Here is a 23,117-nt window from a genome sequence, read left to right as displayed (position 1 = left end):
TACAAAGGCAACTGAACAGAAACCTATCATTACCCAAATACTTCCTGTTACTAGGGACATTATGACATCATTATTTCATGCAGTGACACCAGAATTTGGGACATTTCATACATCTGTAATTGAGTCAGAAAATCTGTGTTCTGACCTTTTTTGTTTGACTCTGTTTTGATTGTTTAGACAGATTTCCCAAAGAGGAAACCAACATTACAGAGTATCTGTCGAAAAGTAACAGAAAGTATAGATATCTAGGCTTGCAGTTTATGAAATTTCTTGTGATTGAATTAGTAACTGTTGCTCACAAACAGAAAGAGATGCTAGTCTGTTAGGATATTATATCATCATAGCTGGAGAGAGACAATTACGATACATTTTCCAACAGGTCCATCACAAAAGCACCTCTGGGGTAAGAGAAGGAGAAAAAGAGTTAAGGATTGCTAACCTAGAGAAAGGATCAAAGGAAATGGAGTACAGCCCTAGCAGGACACGTGCCATTCAACGGTTACACACAGCAAGGAATTTAGTATGGGGTTAAGAACAGACCTATAGTCTGAAATGAGAAGTGAAGTGGGTCAAGGAGAGAGAAATTAGAGAACAGTTATGGGTTTTGGGTGCACTGCCAAGGAAAGCTTGGCATGGGAGGAAAGGTGCTGTAGTGAAAGGGTGGTGTCCCAGAAGGGCTGGGTGCAACACAAAATACAGGGCCAGGTTTGCATATATTACTTCAGCATTATGACAGCTACGTACTATCTGAGCAACAATCTTTAAGCAATGAAAAGCAGCCCTTTCCTCAACCAGCACCTAAGTAATAGGAGAGAAGTGGTGTCTAAACACAGGCCGTGCTGCACGTGCCGTAAATGCTTAACAAGAAAGAGGTTTCAATGGCAGAGGAAAAATGGTTTGGTTCAAGTTTACTTCAAACCTTAAGGAAGTACAACATCAGCAACAGCTGTAAACACCCAGGTAAGAGCAGAAAAGACAAGAAGAATGCTGAAGGGAAAGGACCCAAATACTGAGGCTCACTGAGATGACATGGTAATGTGGCACAAGCAAAAGTCTTTGGAGACATATTCAGAGCTAACTAAGAGAAAATGAAAGGAATATGCAAGTACTAATTCTATACTGCATAGCTCTCTGCTGCATGCAGACATTGTTCTGAGCACTAAAAGAAAGAAAAAAAAAAAGGAATATAAGTTAATTACTAGGAGCCAGGCCTTATTTCTTACAAAAACAGATTTTTTTTTTTAAAAAAAACACTTCGGTTTTCTGCGTTGAAGTCAGCTACACACAGCTCAAATGATCAGTATATCTTTGGAGACCCGCTGTCTTTGTCTTACAAATAGCGGTGGAAAAAGATAGAGTGATTTTACTGTGTCAGTCAGGAGGATCAAGTTTATCTTGTATAAAAGAATAAATTATTCAATTGGCTATCTAATAGCTTAGGAGAAGTCAAAACAAAACCCCTCAAATTTCTGAGAAATATCTGTATTGTGCACACGGGATGGTGCTGAGGGACAGAAACAACAGATACTCTGAGATGAAAATCATCCTTACATTCAGTAATTCTTACTCTACTCTATCCCCATTGAAATCAAGGGGACCATTTGAAGAACAATCTGCTACACAGGGTGGTCCGTAAATTGATGTGAATTAACTTGATTGGGTGATTATGTTCAACAATACCCTGATACTATGGTAGGACAAGTGACAGCTCCCAACCCTGCTGCTCTTCTGCTGAACTGCTGCCCACATCTAGGCCTGCTGGGGGTGGCAGAAAGACCCTCTGAGGACAGCACTGTCCAGCGCTACTAAGTCTACTGCTGATCCATGCCACTTATTGTAACACCTTTGTGAACTTGTGATCAACATGGACACATACTCAGTATATTATTGAGAACTACAATATTTTACTTTGATATGGAGCATGGAATGAAACAACAACAGCAACAAAAAACTGCACATTAAACAAACTGTCTGTACACAACTACATTCTTTAGGACTTTGATAATACTTCAACATTCTTGTTTACGGTTTGGCATTTAAAGTTGTTAATTTAGAAGACACCATCACTGTTCCATTAAAAGTGAATGATGACTTCTCACTCTGACAGTGATCTCCTAATGCACTTCTAATTATAACCTTTAAAGACACCAATACAATGCACCCATTCATGCAAATTATCAGTTGGAGAAAATTATCAGAACTTCAGCATTTTCAGCAGAATAGTGATGATTAATACAAGTTGAAAATCAAGACAGCTGTTTTTACTGCTGCATAGCATGGCAACTAGGGTCTATACATGTGGAGGCATGAAGACACCGTAATACTCACCTTTAGAACTCACACAGGTTTCAGAGATGTTATGAGGGGTAGTGAATATTTAGTTTCTCCTCATGGCACTGTTTAATTTTGGACTATCTGTTTTGTAGAAAAAGGGGGAAGTAAGGAGAGGATCAAGAGCAAACAATAGCGAGCATGGTTCCTTAGCACTGTGACCAAGTCACTTCAGGAGGAAGCTCTTGCCCCAGTTCCTGACTTAATAGCTATTTTTATCCAGTTTCAAATTTAGAAAATAGATCTGAGGTCAGAGTATGAAATTTGGATGTTCAGTCTTGCTCTATGGGTCTAATGGATCATGCTTGCCCTGTTTCTAACCCAGTGAATCTTTAAAAGTACTGTAAGTGAGGAGCATCAACATCCAAGATGGAAAATCAACATCTCCACTCCATTCTTGCTACAAATTGCTGACAGCAATGTCATTACGGTACTCTTCTGAGCTGGGACATGATCACAGCTACTAAGGTCCTGTGGAAGTACTCCTAACACTGCCCTAACGGATAAAAAGCCCCCATCATCTCTGGCTCCACTTGTCTTCAGCATACAGCCTGCTCTTACAGGTATATCCTTGTATATTTATGGGTTTGATCCTCAAAAGACAACAGGCAGAGGAATGCTTTTTGCACTGTAAGAAAGTATACACAGGAGATGCAAAAAAAGGCAGGAGAAAATGGAAACTTAATTTCTGAAGAACCTAAATGCTGAAAGCAAATCAGCTTTACAAAGATTAAGTATTCTGCAGCTAAGACAAGGCTTTTAGAGTCACAGTTTTGTAGTTGACCAACTATCACAGGCACTAAATTGCATTTATAGTGATTTAGTGAATAATAATCTAAGTTCTATGGCATCGGAAAGATACTAGTGTAGTTTCCCCAGCACAAACTTATAGTCAAAATCAGTAAGACATTAAAGTGAAGTCAATAATTTCTATAATATGTTTAACCTCCATGGATTCAATATGAGCTGTGTAAACCTGCCAAAGAGCCATGTAACATTGTCCACGACGCATACTGAAAAATTATGCAGGCACACTCTCAATGGAGAAAACATTAAGAAGTGACTAACTTAATCTTATTATAAAACCCAAATTGCATCCATGACCTTTGGAGATTGAGGCATAGGACAAAATAACTTCCCATTAACCGCTATGACTAGTGAAAAGTTGTGATTTTTAAGGGTTACTACTATAGAGGAGGAACAATCCATGCTCAGTGAGAAAAGCTGATGTTTGGAGAATGAAGAGCAAAAAATAACTGGAAACAAAGAAGAATGCGTAAAAATCAGATGAAAGGAAAACACTAGTGGAAGAGAAATACAGGTAAAAGTAGAAGAAAGGCAGAATAAATGTAAAAATGTAACAAATACTAACAATAGCAACAATTTAGAAAATAAAAAGGACAAAAAAGCTAAACACACAATGAAAGAAGGAACTGATGTATTAAGAAAAAAAAAGAAAATTTTGCAACGTAGAATCTATTTTTTCTTATAAGAGGTTGAAAACACCAGAAAAGGTTATTATTATTTATTGGCTGTATGTGTTTGGAAGTAACTGTGGCAAAGCTGTCCATTAGATTGACATGATGTGGTCCATATTGGAGTTGGCTGCAGTATGGAATGCTCTGCTATAGGCAGGCAAGAAAGCATTTGGGCCCTGATTTATCCTTTTCAGCTTTCTCCTACAAAGTTAGGGCTGGGAAGGAGCCCTCAGACATCCAAGTTAATGACTTTTTTAACTTCAGTAGAAACACTGCATCGTCCTCAGAAGAATCACAAAAGAGAGCGCAAATGGGGCACAAGCACATCCTGCCTACCTGCAGGCTATGCCTTCCAAATGTGCACACACCTGCTCCTCTTGACCTTTTCTGGTTAGAGGGGACATCACAAAACCATCATGTGATGGCTTGTGATAAGGCAACTAATAACGCTCATTCTTACCAGAGTGACCCTGTCTTGAATTTGAAATCCTGAAAAAGATTCTGTGAATACTTCTTACAGACAGCAGACTTACAGAATTATCTCCTTATCTCCTTGTTTGTTCTTCATGTTTTATTTAGCAGGTGAATATAATGTTTGCCAGTGCAGTTCCTTTCTGTATGAACCCTAATTTTGCTACATTAACTTGAGAAATGCTTGATTAATCTTCTCCTCACAGGAAGAAAAGGAGCAGAACCCATACCATGAAGCTATTTGAAGGTCAGCACTACACTAATACCTACATCTGGTTATATTGTTCTGACATACAGTGCCTTCACCATTCTCTGCTTGGATTTAGTGGGTCAGAACACGTCTGTCAACCATAGTATACTCTACCAGTGTCCCATGACTATCCTAGCAAGGCCCATACGGTTTGCAAACTTAAAGAACCTAAGATACTATATAGCAGTGTGATGAAGAGACCAAGTAACAAATCATATTTCTAAACTGTAGCTACACTATCCTGTAAGAAAACAGACAGTATGCTTCCCTTGGGCAAAAACTCCTTGTTGCCCATACTACCTTTGCCTTGGGCCATACCTAAAAGCGTCATTTGCTCAGCATACCTAAGCCTATCAGGAAATAGCCTTTGGATTGCTTGCCACAGATAGCACTCCATAGTGACACCCACAGAGCAACACCTCCGTTTCTGCCACAGTCTTCCCTGGACTCTGTCTACACTTAGTTGCTTGCAAAATTAAACACCATGTCCCAAGGAGGATCATTCAGATAGACTTCAGCCATGGCCTGAAATACATCCCCAGGAGACGGCTGAAATCTGGGCAAGGGCAAGCGTAACACTGACTTCATATGAGGATATCCTCCTTCCAATATCATTACTATAGGCCAAAAATCAAGTCAGTAGTATCCATCTGATGGCCTTCACAAAACAATTGCTTCAAAACGCGTCCCATCAGATATTATATCATTCCTGCAAAGAATATAGAAACTTTTTAGTGTAGCTCATAGGTTTTTTGTGATGTAAAAATGCTGGACACCTGCAAAAACATTCTTGACTGTTTAGGGATAGCAATGACACAGAGAATTTTTCATGCAGAAGAAAAGAAAGTGACTTCACATGGCATTTTGAAACCTTGTTCCTCTCAGGTACTGTCAGAGGTAGCACATGCGGGAATTCAAACAATGGCCTAAATAGATAGAGAAAAAAAAATCCATGAGCGATTTGTAGCTACAACACCTGATCTGACCACACTTTTGACCTGCTTCTGTACCCTGCTCTCTCTCTCCTCTTTCCCTCCACCTTTTCTGAATAAGCAAGGAGCCAGTCCACAAAACTTGACGTGACTGACCTGTCCTATCCTGGTATATGTTAAACTCATCAGCATTTAGGCTGCCATGCTAGACGAAAAGAGATGCCCATCCTCCCCTCCTGCCCCTGTCTTAAGCCTCATAAAAATCCAGGATTCAAGTATCCTCTGCTAAGTCAAGGAAAGATGATTTAAATGATTTTCACAGTATTTGGCATGGTTTTATTTCAGATGAGGATCTTCCTCAGATCTGACCAATATAACCTTCAAAAACATTTTCCTAGCATACCTAGTCTGGAGTTGAGCTAGGCACTAAACATGCAGGCTGGGAACACTGCAATAGCCCTTAAGTCATAAGAAGAGTCACTTTTTTTTGGGGAGGCTGTCCCAAGTTTTTTTTCATGCAGGCTTAGTGTCTGGAAAGGAAACGCTCATTTTTAAATATGAGTGAGATGTGTCCATCCACAATGACAAGAGTATTTTTAAGATCAACTGCTGTGGACGCAGAGGTGCAGTAAGTCTTCTTGTAGAAGGCCACAGTGGAAGTTGTTTATATTGCTACTGTCCATACTGTCATGAAAACTTCACCTCATGGTCTTGGTGGCTTCAGCCTCGTTTCTCAACAACTGCTGAATTTCATAGCATTGCACAATGTGCCAAGAAGAGATTCCTCATCCAACGCTTTGAGCATCTTTGGGGAAAAAAAAACTAAACAAAACAAAAGAGAAAAATTTAAAAGAAGCAAGTTTTTGTTTAGCTTTTTTTTTCAGCTTCTTCTTTATCTACTGCCTGAATGAGGAGAGACAATGTACATGGTCCTTGTCAGTAATAAGTTTTGTTGGCCCTTGTTGAGTGTTCAGTGCATATATTATCCTGGAATCCCAGTCTCTTGATTCAATGTCCTGTGCAAAAGCCTCTCCTCCAAATTTTCATCCTCTCGTCTACATGTATACTCACAGACATTTTGACTTCTTGCCCACATCCCTCTATGTCAAGTCCCTTTGGTGCTACTGAATTATGCTGACCTCCAGCAGGTGATGTGAAGTCCACATGGGGTGGCCAAGGAAACGATGGAGGAACCCCCTAGTGGAAGGATAATGTCATTAGACGAGACAGCAAAGACACAATATGAAGTAGATCATGTGGTTTTGTATGCAGCGCCAGTCTGGGGTATGAAGAGTTACTAGGATCTTTCGCTACAGACGCTCTGAGAACTCGTGAATTAAGTATCGAGCCTGATGGTGCCCTAGAGACCTTCTCCGGCAACTGGTAACACTAGAAGAGTGGAACATACCTCAGGAATTATTTAGGAGACCTTGCACAACCTGAACATAGCTCAAGAATCAAATGATTACCTAAAAATGGAAACATAGCACTTCTTTTCTTTCCAGAGCATAGGAGCATGCTTTGCATTTGGACAGAATTTGGTGAGAAAGAAAGCCGCCAGATATCTTTATAATAAAACAAAGTACTTTGCAAAAAATCTCTACACTAACACTTTGGCAAATGAAAGGAAACTACGTATTTTCACGCCTGCAACAGAGATCAGAACACAAATTGTAATAAATTTCTCTGTGTTGCCATGGAAAACCTTATAAAATGTACTGCTCTCTCTATGCTCTTACTGCTTCTTTCTTCAGTAATGTTTCCCCACAGAAGGACTAAATAATCGGTTAGTCCTATTTATTATCAGAATTTGGATGAAAATACCAGCGCAGCTACAGCAAAGCTGAGATCAGTGTAATTCTGAGAAGCAAGTTCTGCACTATCATTGGTAAAAAGATGCAAGTTAAAAGAGTGATGAGGGATACAACAAGAAAAATATCTTTAAACATTCATGAAACAGTTAAATTCTACCTTTTTTTCCCATAAACATGATGGGCAAAAATGAAGTATTTACATTTTGGTGAGACACGATAACCAAATGTCTACAAAAATGCTTCTTCAATCTCTGCTTTAAACAAAGTCAGTAGAATTAACTTAAATTTCAACAAATGACACCATCCCTAAATCCGCTTTTGTCACTTCTGTTTTCCTAGCCATGGTTCAACACACCAAGACATAGTCCTCAAAACATTTACTTTTCCTAGATTTTTTTGAGTTGCCAGATAACTCCTCAACATACTTCAGATATAGCATATCCATGCAGATCCGAAAATGTTTCTCAAAAATTTCTGGTATGCTTCCTTCTTTGGCAGAAGAGAACATTGGCACAGGATATTTTTGAGGGATTCCTAATCACACCGTAGATTAAAAGGGGATTTGCTGTTGGTTCATGTTCAGTTTTTCTCCTCAACACACCACAGAGGGGATAAAATCTACTTGGAAAATGATGGAAACAAGCATCACTGCAAACACTAGCTTCCCATCCAAATTAATTTATACACGAGGAAACAGAAACAGCTGAATTTTTTTTTTAAACAGTTTTTTAAGATACCCAGCCTGAATTTACTTCAGAAAACCGTTAGCAATCAAGCTGTTGAGCAGAAGAGCTCTTGAAGTCTTTCCTTTCAATACTGGAGCTGACCAGCTGAAGAAACCAGCTGCATGTCCAGACCTTTAATCGAGATCTGCTGCTGAGGGGAATTACACCATGCTATTGGCTGGTGCAAATTGGACTGTCTAGCAAGAAGAGCAGCAAGTTTCAGCAAGGCGATGTGACATAAACCCGCGATTGCCTCTGTGGGCACGGGTTTGTGGAAATAGAATATTTACTAGTAAGTGGTCTTCAGAGAAGGAAGAGAAAGCCAGTTGAAATTACATGATAAATAAAGTATAAATATGACTTCCTTAAAAGTACACACTTCTAAATGCGTACTTCTGACCTTACCCAAATCAGCTTTCCACACATTGTTGACAAGTTTATGTTTTATTTATTAAATACTCTTTGAAGGAAATGTTCAAGTAAAATATGAACCTGAAGGACAACCCGATCAGCCATAAAAGTACTGATAAATCCTCAAGTTAAATCAAATGATGGGTGATTCATCTGATCTTGCTTCTTTTTAACCAAAAGCATCTTACTGCTGCTGTCTGTAACTTGACATGAAACATTTGTGTGTTGACAATAGAATAGTACATTACGCCAAAGCAAACTCCCCCCGCATCTGAATTTGTTTCATGTTGTACTTTTAAAATGGTGATACTCACAAGTCACATTTGTAGCGTGGCAAAGCAGAGCTCTGATATCAAGACTCTATGGAAATGGGTCCTATGGAGTAAGATTTATGGGGTTGCATGAACACACAATACAACTCTACTCATGTTGAAAACATAGACTTGTAAAATACAGGAAAAAATTATCCAAAAATGTCATGATGACCCTACATCCAGGGGGCCAAAGATGACCTTTGCAAAATTACGTGCTAGAAAAAAGGAAAACCATTCCGAGAGAAGTCACTCAGACAAAGAAATAAGAAATATCACACATTAAATTTTGAGACTCCTGAGAATGTTATTGTAATGTTCACAGAACTACATCAAATATATGCTTCTAACAGTATGACTTAATAAAAAAATGCATTTTCAGAGCAAAATTATTTTTTGTTGCATTTCTGCTTGACTTCAATGGCTTTCTACTTCTTATTTAAAAGTAACAAAGCCACTGCTTCCCTACAACACACATTTATACTATGTCATCATTATCACAGCTGAATAATGAAACAATGTGTGTCTCTAAAGTTCAGCCCTTCTTTATCAGAAAGTCCAACTCAGCATTTCTAGGAGAATTTCTTTTAAACAATTTACAGAAGCAACCCACAAGTATCAATATTGTGGCGCAAACTCATAGCTTTGTTCTGGTCTCTCTTGCTCAGTCTGTTTCTTTTTTGCTGTAAAAGCTAAATTAGGTCTCAGGGGCACTGCACCACTAAACAAAGATCTCTGCTAGCCCATTGTGATGGAAGTAAATGTACTCAGGAGGGAGATGTACCTAAAGGAGAGGTTAAAGCGTCTCCCTCCCCCAATTCTCTCATCTTTAACACAGATTTCTTTATCTGTCTTCACAAAATCACTCACACTCACTCATACACTCACCCCTCCTCTTTATAGCCTTCTGTCTTTCTCAGAAATGTAGCCAGCTGAATTTACTGAACTGGAATAAAACTCTTTTTTGGCATAACTTGCTAAGCTGCTTCAACATTTACATGATTCCTTCTACAGCCTCTTCATGGATATATACATTCAAAATAAACAAGAATACTTTTTTCAGCATCAGGACAGCTATTTTCAGAGGATATATCCACAGTCCAATCTGCAGACTCAATCTTGATAAAATTTGTGTAGTTTGTAAAGGCAGTCCAATCTGCAGCGTTATTACAACTCAGTAACAAGCCAGTTCTGCTCTCCCTGTGCTTTCCTCTCTACTACTGCTAACAACAAAGTTCTAATATTTCCCCATCTGTGCAGCCTGCTGTAGGTGACCCTGCTTTGGCAGGGGGGTTGGACTAGATGACCCACAGAGGTCCCTTCCAACCCCTACTATTCTGTGATTCTGTGATTCTGTGATCTAACTGCAAGAAGCAGCTTGAGGTATTTTACATATTTGTTACATAATGCTATGCTTTATTGACATATCTTACTTCAGAAGCAAACATCTTCTCCTACCAAGTGAAATGATTTCAAATTCGTGACAGACCCAGAGACTGATGACAGTTCAGTAACAGGTCAGCAGTGACTGAGCAAAATAAAAATTCCATGGCACTTGGTGGCCTGCATGAAGTAAGCTGGTGGTCTCAGTCCAGGCCTCAATGGACTTTGTTCATAAAAAAATAAAAACAAAACCCACCACATAGCACTAATTGGCACCCCTGTTGGCACTGTCAGCAGCAAGGCCAAGGTTATAACGGCCACGGGAAAGGGGTCTTTGAAGGTCAGTGTTGAGGCACAATAGGGAAACGGCATGGGAGAGACACAGCCCCAGTGCCGTGGGCAGTTTGGCTCCTGGGACCTCTGTTAGGTCTGCATCTAACAAGATCAGCTTAACAAGGACTTTTGCAGATCAGTCACCTCACCCACATTCATGCCAAAAAACCCTTCAGGAACAGGTCCTAAATCTCTGCAGGGTACAGAAAAGCCATCAATCTGGCACCTTTTTCAAGCAAAGAATACATCACATGTAAAGGCACTAGACAGCAAAACCCCTAGGAAAGTTTTAATTCAACTGATTTGACAAAATTCCATTGCACAAAAGCTTTCTGCTTCTTTTCCTTACTGTACAAAGATGCTGACTGTATCTGCAATAGAAGGGGAAGTATTATCTCTCACACAGGTAGAAACAGTCATGCAGGAGAAGAAAGTAAATACATAACTTAAATACACTTTGTTTTTGCTTTCCTGTACATGAATAGTTGATAAATGTCACTACAGAAAGCATTCATCAGTGTGTGTAATGATAGATTAGTCCCATATGGAGAATTACAAACTCTTCTTTTAACTTGCTTTTCTGAGTCGAACAGTGTGGACGGATCATATTCCAGGTTCATCCTTAACACCTATGCAATGGCCTTCTCCTACTGAGTCTGCCAGTAAAAGTACACTTGTGACAGAAGCAGCTCACAAAATGAAGAACCCCAAAGACTACAAGAATATGAACAAGTAACTGACAGCCACTGGAGGTGGAGATTTAAACTAATATCGCACAATAAAATCTAAAAGGTAATATGCAACTGCAATAAAAAACAAAACGAATAAACATACATCAGAATGACTGGTTAGCTCTAAGAGCAAAATCTGATATCCAAACAGGATTAGAAAATGGCATATTGTTTTATCTTTTCTCTCTTCATTAAAAACTACAAAAATACATAGATATGCAAGGCAAGTTTGTATGCTTGGATGTGAATACGCCTCCCATCGGAAACTGCTGTTTTTTTAAACTCACATCATGAGAAAATAATATTATTTAATTTTTAAGGAACTGTTCAACCATTCTATGCATAAATGTATCAGAATATCACCTATTCCCTCATGAAATATGAAACATATATATACTTGCATCTAAAAGATGAAAACTTTTTGATTACCTTCTTGAGCAGCAAGCAAAATATTAATGGTTTAGTACTGCTTAAAATACCATAATAGTCAGCTTCCAGACAGTGATCAGCAGTTTCACAGAAACAGCCTTCTTTCTTAAATGAAAAATAATTCCTAAACAATTTATATTATTCTTCACAGTAAACTAAAAGTTCATCCTTTGACTGGTTCTACAGTGAAGCATATATCAAAAATGCTATTTTGGAGATTATGAAAAATCACAATATGCATTTAATAGCATTTGTCTGCCTGAAATTATTTTATCCTTCTGGTCATTTCTGCCGAAAAGACAATGCAGGTTAACACTGGGTCAAAATCTGATGAATTTCTAAACATTTCAGTAATAGTATAAAGACCTTCCTCTGAGACATATACCTTCCTCTAGCTCAACTGATCCCAAGAACAGATGAAATAGATGTTAACGGATGACAGCTTGGCTCCATGCCTGTTTTATGCTTAGGACTTCGAGAAAACTACAGAGGGGAGGTGGGAAAGCAGAGAATTCATTTAAATGAATCTCCACGCTACCACAGTAGTTTTCTGAAAATTCAGATTTCCTTTTTCTTTTTGGTTATGGAGACTTCTGCAATTGGTTCTGTAATAAGCTCTGTGGGGCTGCTACAGAAGGAAAAGTTAGTCAAGGGTATATCCTTAAAAATCACTCTGGTCTTGGAGAAATGGAGAGCATCGTAAGAGCATTCTTTGTTTCTCTTTATCTTCTGAGCATGGAGAAAAGATCTAGAAGCACTATTTCTATCTTAGAAAAAAATGTTTTGCTGCAATCACATGGGACATTATCTCTTCACTGCTACACATTGCCACTGTCTCCAAAAGCCTATTCTTTGAGCTAGGTGAACTCTACATAACAGATCATTAAAAAAAAAAAAAAATCCAAAGATATAGGCAAATTCTTGTGTCAGACAAGAGACAGGGCAGGTGCTGGCAACCAAGTGGTACTAGGCAAGCAGAGATTCATTTCTCAAGCACCTCTTCTATCTCCAAGGCTACAGGCACACAAATGTAATAGAGGTACATGATGGAGATGTAGCCAGGCCAAGATTTAACAAACTGTTTATTTCTTCCCTACAGCACATCCCAAAGATAAACCATAAGGAACAAAAGCTTGAAAAGAACAAAACATTGTTCCGTAATACATGGGCATGTATGATACATGGTCTAATGAACTAATCATACATTTTCTGACAAGTGAATGAAGTTTAGTGTCAAGGACTTTTCTGAGTGTACTGCTTTTTAGCAAAAGTGACTGAAAAATATATAGAAAAATAATGGGGGACAGTATAGTAACAGAAAGATAGAAAAAAACGCTGATTTGATTTGATTCAGAGTTTAAAAAGATCAGGTTTGGACGTATTTTAAAAATGACATTTTAATTTTGCAAATGACTAACTTGGCTGAAGTGCAGTGAATGCCAGGCTTGTACAGACAGCTTACATAACTGTATATGTGATGTTCCAACTTGCAGCACTCCTGAGTAGCGGAGTTCTGGATATACATAGTGAAATGAATTGGAGTGGATGTCTCATGTTAGCTTTTAGCTGAATGCTAAATAGTCTGAAGCCCTATTTCAATAAATCTACATGCCACATCAAGTAATAGAAACTAGCGCAATGAATAGATTCATATTGTACATTCATTCCTCTCCTTATTTCACTCCTTTTTTCTATTACTTCCATTTCTCTCTTTCTCGTTCCTAACAGCATGCCCCCTGCAGTTAACTCCCCCTGCAATAAGTAAAAATTGAAAAGTCCAGCACTTCGTAGTGAAGGACTCTTCACATCAAAAAAACCTTCCATCTCCTCACTCTTGCTTTTTACATTCTGTTCTCTTCCTTTACGTTTCCACCTACTTCTTCCACATCTCTCACTCCCTTTCAAAACAGCACTCTATTTAGTTTGTTGTTTATACAAATTTACCACCTTTTTTTCCTCCCTGTTTTCTCTTGTACCTGCTTAAATTCCCTGTTGAAAGCACGTATTTCTTTCCTTCAGTTTTATGATACAACTGGCACCATTCTTTTATCCAAAATTCTGTTGAAGCCTGAAAATGGATCGCTGCAAAAGGTCTTATTTAGTGTCCTGTTCTTCATGGCACTCTCACTAGAGTTTGTATTAATTGCTGATTTAGAACACATCTTGGTCAATGGTCTTTTACAAAAATAAATATTGGAATTTTGGCAAACTCAAAGCAGTGATACATGAAGAAAGAAACTTCTTCACAGGCACCTGAATTAAAACAGTGTAAGTTCTCTCCCCACTTCTCCGCTGAGCTCGAAGTGATACTATTACTTAGCTGTCCCACCTTCTGAAAATCAGTAGACTGTAAACAACCAATGGGCCATATTGTATCATTAGTTTTACAGCAGAATGTTCCAGCCAAGTCTATAGGGAGTTCTGTTTCAAAATTAAAGATACAGCTTGGATCAACCACAGCTCTGCAGACAGATCTCACTCAGTTGATGTAATATACAGTAACATACATTTGCTTGAAATACTGACACACATGAACAGTTTCTCCAGAAATCTTTGTGATAATTGTTGCTTCTCAAAATGTCAGAGTAGAAAATGCATGCAAAGTTTTCTGCAATGTCTTTTTTTTTTTTAGACTGCATTAATTATGAATTTAATGACAGCTAAATTATGGTAGTTACTAGATACTTTTGAAGTTTCATCTTTAATATTGCAACAGCTGCCACAACACTGATAATCCCTTTACTCTCCACCAGTTCAGAATGAGGAATTTATCTTAACCATTTAGAAGTGCTTTGCAAATCACAGTGAAACATGATGTTGACATTCTTTAAGCTATAGAACAATTTGTAGTTTGAGTTATTCTCAATGGGTGTTTATCAACCACAATTTACCTCTATTGAAATTGTTGTTTTAATCTTCCTTCTTACTCCACCTAATCATTTGAAAGATTAATATAAAACTAAATTTTCCAAAATTGGCTATGGCTAAGAGGAAACCGGTACATATTAACAATTGTGATTCCTCAGTAAAGTGCATCCCTTCAAATAAATGAAAACCATTTTATCTGTGTGTGGCTGTAGTTCATACCATTTAATACTCCTGATTTTGGATACAGACAATTTAGAAGAAGGAGATTTTTGAATGAGAAAATTTAGTAAAAGTGTTGCTATTTTTTACTTTTTTCCCCAAGATAAATCACCATTAATTTAAAATGCAAATCTCCCACTATCCTAGCTGGCACATCTAATGAAGATGACTGGTGCAGTAGTGCTTACATACTGTCTATACCATGACATATATTATAGGTTTCTATACATTAAAAAAAACAGTAGAGCTGGTATTTCTTGTATCACATTTCCATTTCCATAAGTATTGGTATACAGAGAACGGCTTGTGTCATTAAAAGGCAAAGTCTGTCTTGCTAACAAATAGCAATAATCAGTACTTGTATAATTTTCACAGGAGCGCTGAAAGAAAACAATGACAGTTCTAATACACATTCCTAAACAAACTAAAATAATGTCTGCTTGGCCACGAGTGGAACTTTCTCCAAAAGAAAAGTTTCTTTTCTTCACAAAGATGAAATCACCGAATGGCACTGCGCCTTATTAATACATTTCTTCTCTAGCGCCAATACTTCTCTGTGCCACTAGACTGTGCTGCTTTTGTTCATATTTATGCTCCCACTGTATCTCAATATCTGGCCTCAGTTCCTGTGCGTGGTCTCTCCTTTCTTTCAATTCATTCCAGTTAAATGCTAACTACAGTCATTGTACAAATATTGTACAAAATCCCCCAAACAATGTGCACTGAAGTAAGCAATGCTTTTCATAGCCAGTTTGCTGCTTCATTCTTCTTCCAGACAGACAGATATGAAGAGAAACATTAGAGCACCTGTTTCACTACTCATTCAGGACCTGAAATATAATTTTCCATCTCATTTTGAGAATCAAAATTGTGTTGCACTATTAAAGTGTACAAGTGACCAAGGAAAAATGTGCTAGCACTATAGTGTTAGGTTTTCCAAAAAGCACTCCTGTGGCAGGCTCTTAAACCAAAAGGTTAACTGGTAGCAGTTTATCATCACCTAGTAAAATTAGGCATACTTTTCAAGAAGGAAAGAGAAGACAACACACATGAATGTCCTGAAACAACATTTTTAATGAGAAAATTGTCCTTAATTTTATTAAACTAAGTTTTATACAGTTCACATAAAGTAAATTCACTAAGTTGTCCTCATCCAAAAAAGATTCTCATTTCCAATAAACCTTTTGGAAAACGGTTTGCTCCGGTTTTCACTCTGCTAGCTAACAAACGGAAACATACCATCAACTCCAGGACTGGGTCTACAGTTTCCAAATATCTTTTAAACAAGTGTAAGCATTCGGTGTATAATGCACACTAAACAAAACTTCCCCAAATTATCAAATTGCATAAAGCCTGTCACACTTTACCTCCTGTTGTAGTGGGAATGGTAATTTAAGAGTTGCTTATTTATAAACAGCCTTGTCTTCACTTTTTACACTTGAAGTTTATTTTAGGAGAACCATAATTTCATCTGACACCAACAACCTGCTCCAAAACATAATATGCTACCCTCTTGACAGCTCATTATTTTGACAGTACACTGAACTGCAATTTAACAACTTCTTCATCTTTGTCTTCTTTTGATCCAACTTTTTCCCCCCATGAACATCTTCACTCAAAAAAACCTCCTAATACATACTACTTGTAAGAGTAAAGACATTTCTACTTTAAAGGATTGCTTCAGAGAGTAGAAAAAATTAAATGCAATGGGAATGCATGTCTTGTTTGGAAATATTACTCTGAAGGATGAAGTCACTTATGGCTACCGTGGATTAATGAAGCAGAAATAAGAATCTTAAAAAGATAACTTTGGTGTGAAAGATGTTTATTGTGTTCAGGAAAAATTCTAAGTGATCATGGATAACTAAAAGAAATCAGTTAACTGTGAGACCACCTCAAGAACATTTATAAGCAGACAGAATATTTTGGAGACTGACTTTATAATAATTATCAAAATTGCTCTTAAAATTATACTGCTATTTTCGCTGTGCTAAGATATTTATTACCCTGGATAGCATATTGATACCCAAATATATTACAAATGTATTTTCTTAATATTTTCTTGCAGATTGATTCAGCTACTATTTACCAGCAGCAATCAGCATAATCATAATAATTAATATATTGATGAATTCAGTAACTGGCAGAAGGACAACGTTTTTGAATACTTTTTATAGGTCAGCATATTTACCAACATCACTTTCCAGCAAATATGAATTTCCATCCAAGCCAACAGCTACATTAGAGCACCAAAGAGAAGCAGGCAATTAGGAGTGGAAGGTGATTTAGTTGAAATTTAAGGGCAAGAAGATTTTTTAACACAGCATGCTTATGACTTTGATTCCCCGTAAGCCTTTATAATCATTCATATTTTTTACAATCCCAAGTCATTGGGTTTCAAAGGGACACAGAAGAAACAGCCTCAAATTCACTTTGCCTTGTTTATGTGACTAGTCCCATCAAAACTAACTGAACTGCTTGCATAAACAAGGGCCATGATAACAGGCAAACTCTTTCAAAATGAGTTGGTCTGTGAAGCACGCATAATTACTTGACATTTACTCTTTAATGACTATGTGGTTTTAAACATCCATGATGCAGATCCAGATACACATACAATTTTTAAAATTTATTGCATTTTTGTGCAGCAATAAAAGCGTTGATCTTCCTTAAAAATTGTGTAGATGCATTGTAATTGACAATTCATCACAATAATTTATCATTAACAGCATAATAACAACATTTATGTCAAACTAAATTAGCCTATAAACATGTAGCAGAGGCAGAAACAGCTGTCATTCTGTTTGCATAAATTGCCAGCAGAATGTGTCTGGCAAAGTAAAGCATGAGCGTTTCGGCTTTATAAAAAATAGTTCCAAGACAGCAAAAATACAAACGGCCAAATGTCTCATCAATAGGACCACTCAAGTGACTAAGTGTTGTTCAGTCAAACAAGGACCAGACCATCACAGCTGTATTCAATTCTCAATCCTGTGCATAAATCAGAGTTTCTAATATGCTCATGAAAGCAATATTAGAAACAAACACGAAAACGGCACAATCCAAAAGGCACCTTCTGTCTACCACCCCCAGTGACGCTGTGTGATGTCTTATTCTCAAAGCTGCACTAAAGACTTTGCCCAGACTGCATACAGAATCAGAAGGAACAACAACATTGAACTTTATAAACACGAACCACGAAGAACAACATTTTGACATCTATAATGTCTATGAAAGTCATTATAGAAAGCCCCAACTGTGCTAAATGCTCAAAGCTGTTAAAATTGCTCTTTAAAGAAACTGATTGTAAATTCAAATGTATCAGGTTTCTTTAAATTTACACTTTGGTTGAAGTTGATTTAACAGGTTTATTACTAAGCTCAAAAGCAAGTGATCTAGGACAGCACCTTAGAAGTGTAAAACAACGCGTAACCACTAACGCATTACTGTTAGCTCACGATTGTGTAGTAATGCTCAAAGTTTCTCCTCTTTTTTTTCTTTATAATAATTTCCTTCTTGTCCTACGTAACTACAACTGGTTATTTATACAATTATTATATTTAGCCTGATTTACCATAAATGTCGTTATAACACCTGTGGTTTCCCTCATTAAGAGCCCTACAGATAGGGTCGAGGGTTGAAAGGGCAGCATATGGACTACGAAAGGACTAGTTAACATAACTCATTATACTGGTGCACTGGTAAAGCTCATTTCTATTCATCTGATGATTAGTTCAATCAATATTTACTCCTGTGCACAGCTTTTGTCTTCAGCTACAAAGCATACATTCTCCAATTTCACAGCACAGACCTTGATTTCTGTGAATTCATTGCATTGCTTGAGAGGAAGGAAAACAATTTCTTGAATAGCTTGGGAATATTTCACTCCTTCGATTTTGTCTTCCTGTATCAGGTAATCAGTGTCCATACCATGGCAGATCTAGTTCCTGGAACTGTTTAATAACACACAGTAATGTTGAAGGTATACTTCATCCACACATTTCTTAATAGGCACATGTCAGTATCACGTATAGCTGTACCCATGATAGTACCCTAAAGACTTTCCACTAGTTAGCAACAGTACATTTTAAACAGGAATACTGACTTCTAGTTTACTCACAACATGCATTTTTTTTTTTCTCCTGGTATATCTTTCCCCAAAATGTTGATATAGTTTTTAATCATCAAATACAAACTAAGTGATCTCTACTTGCAGTCACGACCGTGTTGTCAAATGGGTAAATCACACGAAGTTATTGCTTGTCACTGTATGTCAGATGTTTTCAACACCACAAAAGAGAAATTGTTTCCAGCTAATGCACATGATATTTTCATAGTTTTTAAATTAACTGACATGTTACAGGTCACCAGACTTCCATCCATGAAAAAACAGCATTTTCACTTAAAAAAACCTAACAGAAAAAAAAAAAAATCTTTTCTATGGTAAAAATTCTAATGATTAAACCACATAGTTTTCTCTTGATGAACTTTCATTACGTACTCCGCTCCCACCCCCAACACAGTGGCAAAATACAACAAATAAAGATAAATGCAAGACACTCTTTGGAATGTAAATATGGTTGCAATTCGAAGTAAAAGTATTGCAGAGGTACATATAGGCTCTCACGCTTCAGGTTTGATTTTTCTTTATTCTAGAGAGATGTCACTCCATATTAACTATACACATTTGTATTTTTTATTATGTAACACAGTAACAGTTTATTACTGATTCACGATTTTCTAAGCATTTACTGACATTTGTTAAAATTTGTCCTGCAAAGGCCTACCACCAGAAACTTGTGTTCCATCGCATATCAAGGAGTCTCAATGAAGTCAAATTATATTATTCAGGTAAGCAGTAGCTAATAGCAGCACCATGCTGTGACGACAAATAGGTTTTGCTGTGCTGGGGTAGGGTCCAAAGTCTGCCAAAATCACTATTGCCTCTCTCTTACCCCCTTTGTTTTAAATAGTTGGTGTGTTCATTGATGTATTTTAGGATATTAATGTTACATCTTCCAAATTTAGTAATATTTATTTCACAAGTTATTCCAGGAAAAATAAGTTTCCTTCACTTTAATGAGTCTATAAACACTCCCTGCATTCATCTATTAAATTAAGGAGAACTTTCTCAGTTATCCAGAATATTTGTATATGTTACTTAATAATCTCTCTGAGGAATACTGCAGATAGGATTTGTTTGGTTCACACTTTCCTAATTGCTTATAAAATATTTCAGTGATTCTAAGAAAACAGAGTAACTATGTAACATTACATAATACGCACCATTGCTCGGTCCTGACACCAACAACAGAAAACTACACAGAAAAACTTGCTCAAATACCTTGGCTTCAGGGTTTTGCGGAGTTCCTTTTCTTCACAACATAAAAGATAAAGCTATTTAGTAAGATTCTAAACCAAAAGCTTAAATACTACTTTTTCAAATAAAGGGGTACTCTGTATGGCTGCTTTAATGTCATTTTCACAACTCAGGTAATTGTGAACACAAACTTCACTTTTGTGTGTGCACAGGTAGCATGTGCCCAGAGCAAAACTGGGATATTTGACATTGTTTCTTCGCCCCCTGGTAATATTTTTATGTTTGTATACCAGCTGCATTACGTGCAAAATTCACTAACTTGTAACAGCTTTAAACTTTATGAATCAACTTCATAAAAATTAAACTACAAGATCAAAACCTTTAAGTTTTATTTTCTTTTTAGTTAAACAGCACAATAATTTTAGTGCATTTTCAGTCCTCTTTTTCTAAAAAAATATACTTAAGCACATCTCTGTGTTCTTAACTCTCTCACAGGAAGCTGGCAGGAGTGGGACAGGTTGAAGGAAGGCAGATTGTGATAAACACTCAATGTAAATGTAATTTTTTATACCTATGTTTGCCTCTATAATATAAACACGGTTATAAAAGCCATCAACTCCCAGAACTTCCATTCCCCGTTCAGAGGGCAATGCCTGGACCTACCATGACAATGAAAGCACCAAAACACAAGTCCTCAGACAGAATGTCGTTACGCTGTAAGTCAGCATGGCTATGTAACCTCAAAGAGATTTAAAGCAAGATCTGAACTAGAGGGAATTATTATTTTGGATAGGACACGATCAATGACTATAATGTAGTGGCATGACAGCTGAGGTGTGCCCCAAAGCTAGCTGTGCTTCCACGGGATGTGATGACCAACAGCCTCTTTGACTGCCCAGTGCTTTGGGATGCAGCAGGCAGTAACACGGGCTGGACATTTTCAGAAGCTCTTTGGCTGCTATCTCCAATGTGGAGCAGGTAAGCAACCACTGCAGCCCGTGCAAGTCCCAGGCATGCTGCGCTGAGCCCATCAGCTGCAGCTTGGAAGGGTCACAGCTCAGCTGGGAAAGTTTAGGGGAAGAGTTCACATGTACAAGAGAGAGCTTCTTCCTTCAAATCCCGCCATGACTGTAACATAGTTGAAAACAACTATACTCTCACAAAAAAGGCTTACAGCTGTCCAAAAGCATTAATTCACAGAAGCTCACAATCTGTTAATTGTGACCTACATTTATTTCCTTTATTAGGAAAACCACGCATGCAATGGACAGATGCTCTATTAGCATACAACGTTCTTGTCCATTTCAGGGGGTGTCACACACTGCTCTTGTCTTGACGTACACCTGAGGTAAAGCACAAGTTTGGCAACCTCTTGCACATGAGTTTTGCACAAGGATGAAAGTTGCCCTTTGGTTGTTTTTCTCCTCCCTGCAGCCCAACCCTTTTCCCTTCCCGGCCGTAAATTCCCTTCTGAGCAAGCCTAAACATAGCGCAAACACCACCTTGCATTCTAGGGGCATCTCCTCACGGACCGCAGCCGACAGCAGGGCCTTAAGGGGCGGTGGGCTTCAGAGCAGGGGCACAGCATGGGCAGCTGTGGCTCGAGTGGACAAGCCACCCAGCAAAGGGGAGATTGGGCTCCTGCCAGGGCACATTTTGAAAATAACCCCCTGAGCCATTGACAGGCTCTGCTCACACAAGCAAAGGAGGGGGGGGGGGGGGGGGGGGCGCGGATAGGAAAGGGACAAAGCTGCAACAGGGGCTGCTTTAGAGAACTGAGCTTTTTCTCTCCATTTCCTGTTGCTCTTATGGAAGACAAATACTGTTTAGCAAGTTCTTGCCAGATGCTCCAAAGCAAACACCCTTTTTTCTAAGAACGCAGGGGGAAAGAGAGTTTTCTCGTTTCTCTGCGCAAATGTCAAAGTTCTAACTCCTTCAAAGAAACTACACGCACGTGTCATTTGCTAGTGCTGTTAACGCATGCAGCTACAGGAGCTGACACCCCACGAGGGGAGATCCTAGCTAAAACTTGTTTCTAGCATGTGTCCCCACTCGTTCAAACAAACCGGAGACCCAAGAAATCAGCACACAACGTCACTGTCAAGCCCAAGCGTGTTCCGCTCCTCATAAGCTCTTCTGCTCCGTCCCTCTACCCCAGCAAAGACTACTTTTCGCCCCTTCACCGCGCCGAGGGCTGAAGACCTGGGCGACAACGGGGAGCGTGGATGATGGGGAGCGGAGGAGGCACGCAACCCCCGCGGGTACCCGGGGCTGGCGGGGGTTGCTCTCGTCGCGGGGCCGGTGCTCGCCCGGCCCGGGGAAGGGGTCCAGCGGAGTCTCACGTCTCCCGCATCCTTCTGCACCCACTCGTGTGTCCGGCGCGCCAGCCCCCGCACGCAGCCCCTCTCCAGCCCCAGCCGCACCCTCACGACAAGCAGCTCGGCAGCTCTCCACGCCTGCGGCTGTCCCGTCGGTGGGGATGCCCGGCGCCCTCCTGCCGGACCCTCAACGGGTGGGGCGGCAGGCCCTGAGAGAGGCTCAGGCTGCCCTCCAAGACACGGCTGCGCAGGGGGGACCGGCTCCGGATGGGGGGGGGGGGGCTCGGAAGAGAGCTGTGGGCACGGGGAGTGGGAGCGTAACCCTTCCCGCCCCGCCAGCAACCCCCGGGGATGGGGGGGGGGGGCCTCCAGGCGACGTGCCAGCTGGGGAACAGGGCGAAAAAGTCCCGAGAACAACTTTCGGAGAGGGAAGGGGGAGCCCCTCCCCGTGCTGGCAGCGACCCGTGGCCAAGAGGCAGGCGGGTCCTGCGGTACGGGCCACCTGCCGAGGGCGGACGCGACCCGCAGGCAGTCGCGGGTGGGGACTTCACGACACCGACGACCGCTTGCCACTTCCCTCCCTCCCCACCCGCCGCGGCCCAGGGCTGCGCCGGGCTTTCCCGCACAGGTACGTCGGGGTAGTCGTTCCCCCCCCCCCCCCCCCCCCCTTCCCGGAGAGGGCACTTCGGGCCGGCTCCCGGCCCCTCGCGGGTGCGGGGACCACGCCACGAGCGGCCACGCCGGCGGGCGAGCGCGACCCATCAACTTTCTCCCCCAGACCCTCTTCCCCCGT

The 23,117-nt window shown here is 39.6% G+C and overlaps 1 protein-coding gene across 1 annotated transcript in view; it reads right to left on the bottom strand.

Annotated features, from left to right (window-relative positions):
• RORB (RAR related orphan receptor B) overlaps window positions 1–23,117 on the bottom strand; it is a 146,323-nt gene that overhangs the window by 122,955 nt on the left and 251 nt on the right. The window lies entirely within an intron of this gene.

This window comes from Opisthocomus hoazin, chromosome Z, assembly GCF_030867145.1.
Source record: "Opisthocomus hoazin isolate bOpiHoa1 chromosome Z, bOpiHoa1.hap1, whole genome shotgun sequence".
Lineage (NCBI taxonomy): Eukaryota > Metazoa > Chordata > Aves > Opisthocomiformes > Opisthocomidae > Opisthocomus > Opisthocomus hoazin.
The sequence above is the reverse complement of the archived record's forward strand: the minus strand, read 5'-3'. Positions and strand labels throughout refer to the sequence as shown.